This window comes from Morone saxatilis, unplaced genomic scaffold (assembly GCF_004916995.1).
Source record: "Morone saxatilis isolate NCDOM2014 unplaced genomic scaffold, NCSU_SB_2.0 Contig3, whole genome shotgun sequence".
Lineage (NCBI taxonomy): Eukaryota > Metazoa > Chordata > Actinopteri > Moronidae > Morone > Morone saxatilis.
The window spans coordinates 9,162,270-9,172,697 of record NW_023339873.1 but is presented as its reverse complement, the minus strand read 5'-3'; positions in this window follow the sequence as shown (position 1 = coordinate 9,172,697).

The following is a 10,428-nucleotide window of genomic DNA, read 5'->3' as shown; positions in this document are numbered from 1 at the left end:
GTGTTTCTAATATTTTGCTTATTAATTTACATACTGTGTATAGAGAGACAAAATTATCAGAAACTCTGATAAGCCGAACTAAACTGTTTGCTAATAAACTAAACCTGTCAACTAACATAAATCAAACTGTTAGCTAATCATCATGTCAGCTAACATGAATCAAAATGTTAGCAGCTAAACTCAGCTAACCTGTGTCTTTTTTTTTACAAAGGAATTTATTGCAGGACTGTTATCCTGGATTACACCTCATTGTGCAGGGTTCTTACTGGTCTGCAGTGTAGTGCTGTGAAATTACACCTTTTAAATGCTCACTTCTGGGAATCCTTGAATGCAAAAAAAATCTTGTAGAAAAGCAGTTTGAAAGCACTCAGCCAGCTAGTCTTTTGAAAAAAATGTGTCTCCTATAGTTCCTGGATGTATCACTCATTTAACACTCACTCAGGGCAGTACAGTAGATGTAGAATTGTAATAATCAGACCTTTCTTTTGCATTACAAAACATGTGAACCAGACATCTCACTCTCATCTCAAAGCAAAAATACAGCAATATAACTACAAATGCATCCCATAGTATGGCGAGGGTTTGGTGTTTCATTTTTTCAAACGTGCCTTTTCATCTTATGCTGCCTGTATATGTGCTGAAAGATGACTTAAAAAGGTTTAAACCCATCACAAACTCATCATCAAACATCACAGAGATGTTAGCATCCTATACATCTGTCTGTTTGCTGTGGAACCTTTAACTGAAATCTCTGATCTTTGTGCATCTTGGCGATATGATGCAGATGGCAGCATTAACCCCAAGCTGCCTGTCAACTATGGATCACAAATACTCTCAGTAGCCCAAGATGACCTATGATAGGACTTGCATACCAAATAACACACCCACATTTCCCATATGCCTCCAAGCCCACATGCTTAGCTGCTCCCTTCTCAGTGTTCCAAACGAAAAAAAACAGGGCGGCTGGGAAATTTATGTAGAAACGTATGCTGCCGATGTTGTTGCTGAGGCGTTAATTAGACTGAGAAATCCTGTTCTAGACCCTCCTTCCAAGCCGTCCAGTTACACACACACACCTCCCCCCACACACCAGAAACCCAGCTCTGTCTGCCAGAAGATGTCTTAGCTGTAAGCCATTTGAAATGTGTGCATGAAATTCCAGTTGATCAGGAGAGATCGTTTGTAATCTGAGTGTCATTAATGGTGTAAATTTGTGAGTTGGACGAGATCACAGCAGCCGGGCTTTGGTGTGCATCGAGTGTTGATTGTGCTAATGATTCTCGGCTTTCTCGTGCCAGCTTGTCTTTACAGCCAAAAGGTAACACCGCCATGATTTCATATAATAATTAACAAGCTGTATTTGGATGCTGCAAGAACAAAATGGTGTAGATGAGATTCTAACTGATAAAATAAGACATAAATTATGGAACAAAAGCATAACCATTGTTATAGAGATCAATAAATGACATGCTTAAGCGACCATGGTCATTTAACAATTCATGTGACCATTAAACCAAAGCAATTTGACTGCTATTAGAACAGTTACCAATACCAAAGTACCAAGTAACAGCACTAGAAGAAATAATTAGTAGAAGTACTATTGTACTGGAGTAAAATGTACAACATTTTCTTCAAAACAAGTTCCTAAAAATTGTACTTGAGTATGGTACTTGAGTAAATGTACATAGTTACATTGCATCACTGGAGCGTGAACCATTACAGAAACCAATGAGGACCAGCACGAGGCCAGAGGAAGGTAGTGTAGCTTCGGGGTGCTGATGCAGTGGAATCTTTAAAAAATGGCTTAATGGTATTCTGGGATCAATACACCAGCAGCAAACAGATGGGCTCTACCTGCTGAAGGTCCGTTTCTCCTGACTTCAGCTGATTTATGTTCTTACAGTGCAAAGAAATGTCTGTCTTTACAAGTCATTTAGTTATAAAACCTCATTGTCTGCCAATGAGGTGAGATAATTCTGTTTCTGTCCACTACAGCTTTAGTTGTTATGGAGAACATCTTGAAAAAATGGCAACGTTGCAGGTTTGTCAAAGAATCTTGAAGACACTTTGATTGTGCTGATTTGCACTGGACAAACGCAATGTTTCCCTCCTTGGGCATTTGTGCAAACTGAATCTAAAAGGCTACTCTGACTGTTGGTCACCTGGGCTCTAGTGATGTAAACACTGGCAAAAGTCCAGTTGCTTGATTTGATAATCTTTTGTGGCACAAAATCTTTTGTGGTTTTTACTCTGTTTAGAGGAATGTAGAGCATAATTAAGTGCTCACTTCTGTAAATTTCTCTCTTTCTCTTTACTTTTTTCTTGGGAAAACATTTTCTAAATTACACCTTTCTCAGGAGGACCTTGTTTACTGTAACCTGCAGTGATCAGTGTCCTCTTACATCAGGAAACAAATATTCCAACCAAGAGGTTAGTACAAACCGTAATGTGAATGTTTATTGTAACCTCAGATATATGCATGATGTAAGCCTCTGTAATGTATGTCTGGGTAATATTGTAATAAGGGTACTCAACACAACAAAGTGCATTCTTTCCACATAACTGCCTTTTATTGGACATTTGTAGTAATGGGTCATGTAGTAATAAAGTTAAATGTTAAATGTTAAATTGATGTTGCTTGTATATGTCAATCAAATGCACCTGTCTAAGAAGCTTTTGTCAATTTAATTGGTTTATATTTAATCTGCTCTAACTGTGACTCAATAATGAAATCATGATCCATTAAGAATTAGGTGTTCACATGAACTAATGCCAACTTTATTTATGATTCATCACTACTGATGTTCATTCTATATCTACATGCATTAGATCATGATGAGTAATGCATTAATCATTTGCATACCTTACTTACCAATCGATGTAGCTATAGCTCGATGTAGTTTAACCATATTTTGAATATTTTTAGCATTGGGTTCTGGGTCTCCAAAGATGTAACCTAACTAAAATCTATTCCCAGCTGTATTTAAGTGTACTTTCTATCACTCCCTGTTTTGCTTTTCACTGGCATGTAAAAGGGGCTTGGTGCTATGCCTCTCCAGTAAGAGCTGCTCAGGCTCAGGCTGGTCTGGGAACTCTCCCATGGCCTTAGGAGGCACAACTGGAGACAAGCTGGTCTCCCTCCAAACAGAGATTTGGGTTCACATGACCTGAGCGAGCAGCTGTCCCCCACAGTCCTCCCCTGCAGCACCACACACTGCAGAATGGGAATGTCCTCTGTGCAGAAGCTCTGCTCATGTGCAAGCCATGATTTAAACAAAGCAGTGCCCTCTCTGCCTCACACACACACACACACACACACACACACACACAATAAAACTGTGCCCAGCCATCATGGACAGATCACTGTGTGCTGCCCATGTTTATGTACAAGACTATAGAATCGCCTCATGAATATCAAGTGCTGGTTGTAGCTTTCTAAGTCCTTACTGAGATTGCAGAGGAAGCTCAGACAGCCAGAAGGCATGTGAACTAAAACCACCCTTATTAAATGATATTTTATATAGTAATCTGTTCCGCTTGGGTAAAAATTATAAGTGCAAACACACACATCTCACAAAATTGTATGAATGAAGTATTCCTTAGCTCCAAGCCCATTTGTTCCTACTGAATATATACTTTAATTATAAAAGGGGTACGCAATATCCTGAAAATAAACTACAGTGCCCATTTTCATTGTAATGAAGGAACATCTCACGCAGCACAACACTGCGTTTTTGGACAACAATGGAGGTCTATGGCACGGAGGAATAAGCTACACCTGGCTTTGGCTACATAGGCAACAGTTGATAGTATGTGAAATTCATTACTGGTTTTGGTTTATACAATATTAGTAGAGATATCCATTAAAACCAGAAGAAAAAACATTGTTAGTTATAAATAAGTGAGAGTTTAACACTCCAGAACAGTTAATTGCCTTCATCAGTACTATGTGGGTGTAGTTTGATCCGATTAGATTGACAGGGGTGTCTCTCTGGCACATATTAGCATATAGGCATATTTAATTCTGATAGTCCAGCAAAATAAGTGGCATCATAAACACAAAGAGACTTAAATAATCACTATTATTTTACATTTTGTCTGATTATGGTTCATGTAGGGGCCCACTGCAAAGAGTAAGAAGACTATATGGAAAATTTACCTGGCCTTTAAGGGTTTTAAAAACTGTTCAAGTTGGACGTTTTTTTTTCTTTTTTTTCTAGCGTAGTGGAGCAAGTGAGACCCTGGTGAGGTTTCCACAGATGAGCAATTCCAGTCATGCAGCATGTGTAACCTCTTCTACACATCTTCTACAAAGGATATTAACCACACATTATATATGAGCAAGTCCATGCTCCGTGATTGTCTGCAAACATTAAACGCACATGCCTCAATGCAGCGAATACTGTTGTCATGGGAGGCCTCTAACAGACCAACAGCCCCACGGATACGGTATGTTTAGGACACAAAATCACTGCCTTCCAGTCCCACTGAATCCTACTGCCCAGCTGATTCATGCGACAATCACAACTTTAGCTGCCATCCCGCCTCGAGGCCGCTGTAATGCCACACAGGAAAAATTGACAGTGTCTGCATTTGAGAGACAGGAGCCATCTATTATGTTCTCTGCGTGTATGTACAGTAGACCATCTCAGTTAAAGGCATGTTGTACGTGTGTGTGTGTGTGTGTGTGTGTGAGTGTGTGTGAGTGTGGTGTGTAAGGCGATGGGGGCACGCATTGGTTATCCATCAAAGCTGTCTCACCCCTCTCCCCCCCTCTCTCCTTCTCTCTGTTTGATTGCATGGGCACAAGGAAAGATTTTAATTATGTTTTCTTTTATTCAAACGATTAATCCTGAAGCACAGTGCACCAGGGTTCCCCCTCGGGAGACGTCACACATCTGGCAAAGACTGTGCTATTATCATCACTCTCTCTCTGGGTTACTGGAGCTCCCTTCTTTCTCTCTTTTTTTATCAAGAGGTGTACATAAACACATACATTCATACATGCAATCACACACACGCAGAGTATTTATTTAATGCTAATACACAGTTTTCTAAATCTGTCTTCTCAGTAGCCTACTTCTTTCCCTTTTTTTCATTTACGTTTTTAGGTCAGCATTAAGCAATCATTTTCAGTTTTCATTAATCATTACCAATTATTTCCTCAATGAATTGTTTACTGTGGAACATTTCAGAAAATTGTATAATCAAGCCCAAAGGGACATCTTCAAACATCTTGTTTTGTCCAAGTAACAGTTAAAAACCCTAAGATATTTAACTTGCAATGGAGTAAATGTTCGTCATTTTTATTTTGCTTGATAAATGACTCCAGCTATGTATCAGTTATTAAAATTGTTGTAAACTGAATAACGGACTCACTGACAAATCATTTCAGCGCTAAACTATGTAAATGACTGCACTACATACATAATACAGAAAAGCTATAGATTTATAGCTCCCTCCATATGTTTAATGTCTTCCAAATGCAGTAATTATTGTGGAATTATAATCTACAGTTCATGTGAGCCTTTATGTGTACACTCTATAGTATTTTCTTTTTCACTGGATTGGCAGCACAGGACAAGACCACATGCACACATGCCTCTGCACACAAATACATACACTCACTTTATGAAAATGTTCTGTCAATCCCAGCCTCGCACTGGCCTCTCACATGACTGAAATAGAGTGTGAAATTTCAACTCAAACATTCATGAGTGCAGACCTGCATTACATCACCTCTGTGCCTCATCATGGGTGCTAAGAATGAGAACACGGCCAGAACAAAGGAAATGTAAGGCAGGGTAAATGGGGAGAAGAATTACTCTTCAATGGGGGGGAGGGAGGCAAGAGAGAGAAAGAACTAGAAGAAATAGAGAAAATGGAAGTTGAGGGAGCAGTGGATGAGGCCACACACGTGTTTCTCTCAGACTGCTGTCTCTTCCAGCTAGCCAGACATGACTTCACCACAGCTTCCCTGTTTGCAGATATGACCTCACTCATGCAGATGGAGCCTATGCCATCCAGCATTAGCTAGAAGCAGCCAAACACTTTTATGCAAGTTGCTCCCCTGCTCTGCGGGGAACCTGCAGCATCATACAAGCTGTTTCTAGCCTTTGATAAATCATGCAGTGTTTACTACTACACAGGATACAGGGGAGAAACCCAAATCCCCCCCCCCCAAAAAAAAAAAAAAACGTTTGGGATGATCCTGAACTGCATAATTTATCAGAGCTGAGGTGCAACTTTGCTCCAGCATGAAGATGCCTGGCTGGAGAGATCGTTACACTTTCAGAGCTGTGGTACTGTATATAGGCTGTGTTTTACATAGTTTATACATGTTGCACGAAGAAACAGTTGTCAGTGTGTAAATATTCCATTCCTTTGAGGTACCAACCTTATTTGTCTATTCACCTCTAAAACCAAAGGAAAATTCCAGTTTATTTCAATTTGGATCTTATTTTATATTTATTTCTATTGGTTATAATAAGATTGAACTCACCAAACTGCTGTATTTTTTTTTTTTTTAGATCTGGGAGCTATAGCAAAATGGGAAAAGAAACACAAGCAGTCAGAGAATCAGACAGGCTGTTGACATACCAACATTTTACTTGGAGGTAAGATCAAAACTATCATAACAATCCCTCATTGCACCTGAAAGAAAGTTCAGTAGTTCAAAGCTGAACCAGGAATTTGTTCTGGATGTTTGCAATGCACTGTTTTCTCGTCCAAATAAAGCTTGCTAACCGAAATGTTTAAAACCTGCAAAGTCTTTGGACTGCTTGGGCCCTAGTATCTTGCCGATCTGAAACGCAAAATGCAAATACGCAAGTAGCTTTTGGGGCGATCTCGTGCGCTGTTTGCCTATTTATTGCCAGAGAGTTTAATACTCTTTTTCACGCCTTCGGCGCCAAAATCTTTAAAAACGTTGGTACCTGAAGTAGCTCCATTTAGTCTATTAGGTGTGGTTTGGGCGTAAACCGTCAATAAACCAATCAGAGCGATCCATCTCTACATACCTTTTTTAAAAGGCAGCACGCCTTGTTCCATGAGCGGATTGCTATTATAAACTGGCTTGGACTTGCCAGGCGCACGCCAAGGAGTCGGTTCACAGCCGAGGAGACCGACGTCTCGTCAGGGCCGTTAAAAAGACCGAAGAAGTGATCATTATTTGATCTGAAATAAATGTAACCACAGCCATATACAATAAATTCAAAACATATGTAATCGCATGCTTCGCAGGAAGAAACCCTGGCATCAGTGAGCAGGAGTCCACGGTCCGAGCAGTGCTGCAAGCCAGCTGAGGAAGGGAGCAGCGCAAAACACCAAGGGTGCAGAGGACCACCCGTTCCTGCAGCAAATGTTGGCCCGATGTGCTGCGGCGGCTCGTCCAAGGCGCGATCCCCCTCCCAAGTCTGCGCCCTTAAAAATAGCATCTGAATAAGCGCCCACTGACTTTTAAACTAGTTTTTCCTGGTCTGTCGGAATTGTTTTCTGAAAAGCAGCAAAATAGCACCAAAGAAACGTTTCGCCGAAACAACGCCTTTCTCTTTTCGCTGAACCGCCCACACCGAGCGCCAAATTCCCTAATGTTAAGGAAGCGTGCTCGTGGAAGGGAAAATTCCAATGTGCGTCGAATGCAAAATAGGAATTATACAAGCGCCAGTGTACAAAGTCAATTGCTGAGTTCAAGATAGAGCCCCTTATGTTTCTTTCCCAATCTGCCTTCGTTTTAGTGACCAACATTTTTATAAACTAGATCCATGTCGAGGACTTCTTCACCATTTACAACCAAGTTTCTTTTACTCTTTAATACAATAAACCGTTTCTGTGTACCGAAATGTAAATGTTTTGTAGTCCACATTTCAGTCTCTTAAAAACTGCATGTCTACTATCACCTCAAAAGCCCTTTTGCCCCTTCATAGTTTTTGATGGTGACACAGTTTGCATGACCTTGTTTATTGTCCCCAATTCTGGCACGTCTTTTGCCATTCTGGCCCTTTCCACTCACGCACCTCTGGGTGCCCATGTCTGCCAACTGAGCAAACACTCACTGTCAGTCATTCTTCTGTCAAAAGGTTGGGAGGGTTCCCTCAGGACCGATGTCTCCAATCAGCCAACCAGTTTCCCCTCTCTCCTGCCCAATGTCCCAGTGCACATGTCCCACTTCGGCCTCTCAAGCGACAGGAAACAATGGGGGGGGAAGAGTGAGTTTGTGATAAAAGTTGTTTGGTGGTGCTGACAGACAACTGGTGACGGAGAATGTCGTGATGTCCGTCTCTCTGGACGGACATCAGGAAGGAAGGATCTGAATTATAAAATATAAAACTTCAGCTTGGCCCCATAAGTGATGATTCATGGATGTCTTCAATCAGGCGCTCATGGGAGCCACTCCTGAGTCATTTCATTCGTCACCTGAGAGTCCGCAATTCCCCATTCAGCAAGTGACATACTTTCTATTCATTTCGTCTCTCTTTTATATTGTAGCCTTCGGGAAAGTAATTTTGAAAAATAGACACTTTTGTACGGTATTTCCAGGGCACAGGGGCAGCAACTTTTTATTTTAATTTAATTTGAATATTCTCTAGTAGAGGAGTCAGGCTTGACTGCAGCACCCCTGGATAAGGAGGATTTAATGTGTCTGGCTGAAAGGCCAAAGGCTATTACAGGGATTATACCTGTGACTTTCTAGTTATACAGAAAGCTTTCTCTATCTGCCACAGCATCTATCTAGAGAAGTATTTCATTTCATTTATAAAGCATCAGTATGAAATAAAGAATACTGTTCTACTTCAACTGCAAGATCTCATTGCATTTCTCCAAGAAATCTTGACTTACACTGCATAGCCACTGTAAATAACCTGCACTGCCAGCATTCTATTTTTGTACCTGTAAATATCACATAGGTGATGGCATAACACACTCAGTGCGCTGAAATGTCAACATGATTTTTTTACCTGCCAGTCTGAAATGCAGTGTGTATGAGACACACCTCTCTGTGTGTACCTATAGAAATCAACAGCTGCTAGAGAGTATGTTATGTTCAGCTCCTTTTCTCATTTCAAAAGCTTTTAACACCTACTGCATCATTCAGTACATGACACATATAAGTGAAAGCGATTAACACATGTCATGCTAGCACGATGGACTCCAAACTGCACCGCCAAGCTCAGCTTGTGTGTTAGGAGGTTACAGTGCCATATACACTGACCAGACCACCAGTTTACAGGAGGGACATGAAAGCTAGTGGCCTGCATTCTTACACAATGGCTCTACATGAGATGAAGTAACATAGGAACTCACATCGAGCCTGGCAGCTGTCTAGTAAGACACCATGGCCTGTCAGCCACTGTAGTCTACATCATAAGTGGGGTAGGCCACCCAATGCAGCGCTGTGAAAACACCACAGACTACCATCTTTCCATCCTTCGTTAGTTCCTTCCTATCACAAATCTGGAGCATCTCCTCTTCTTCGTGTCTCTTTGATTACTTGTTTTCTCATCAGTGCCAGAGCTCAGCTGGGGCCAGTGTGCCGTCCTCATCTCTCATCGCAGACTCTGTTTCTGAGAGATGCCAGAGGCTGTTCAGACAAACATACTACACTACACACTACACATGCAAGCATTCAGAGTACACACACAGACGTACAAATGTTGTTATGGGCACTTACGGGTGACATAGAGCAGGCAGACAGTCCATGTCCAATCATGTGGTAGTACTGAATGAACATAGCCATTAGATCCACTTTTATTATAATATTAATTATAGCAACTGTAATTATTGTTAATTTTTTAATAATTGCCTAAGGACGTTAAAGTTATCACAAAATGTTTGTATGTAATGTAGTTATTTAGCTCAAAGAGTTTTTACAGATGATAAAAGAGATTGGACTTTGCTGCATAGGTGTGGTGGCCATTGTGACTTACAGGTAAACAAAAAACAAAAAACAAAAGAAAATCCAGAATGACTGATGACAGAGTTATTATAAATGGCTCTGTTGAATTATATTGATACAACTAAACTGCTGCTCGTTAATGGAACTGTGTGTGATTGAGTAGTTGCCAATTTAGCTGTATTATGTAATAGGCAGTCACTTTGTACCTGCATTAAGTTGCTATGGTTTCCATTTTGTAAAGCGTTTTTTCCACTTAACCTTTGTTTCCCCCCTTCCTCAGGTCTATTTTCTGTTTGTGCACCTGCTGAAGATTAAAGCGCAGTCGACGGTCCGGGGCTCTTTTGAATGTGGCAGGGCAGAGAAGCAGCCCGTTTCCATTAGCAAACATGGATTTGTGTGCTCAGGACTCTGTGTTCTCTGCCTCTTTCAGTTTTTCTTTTCTTTTTACCCACTTTGACCTCTCCTCCTTTCCCAACATCGAGCAATGCGTGTACACTAAAACTTGAGGATCTTCCCATGCACAAATCACTTTG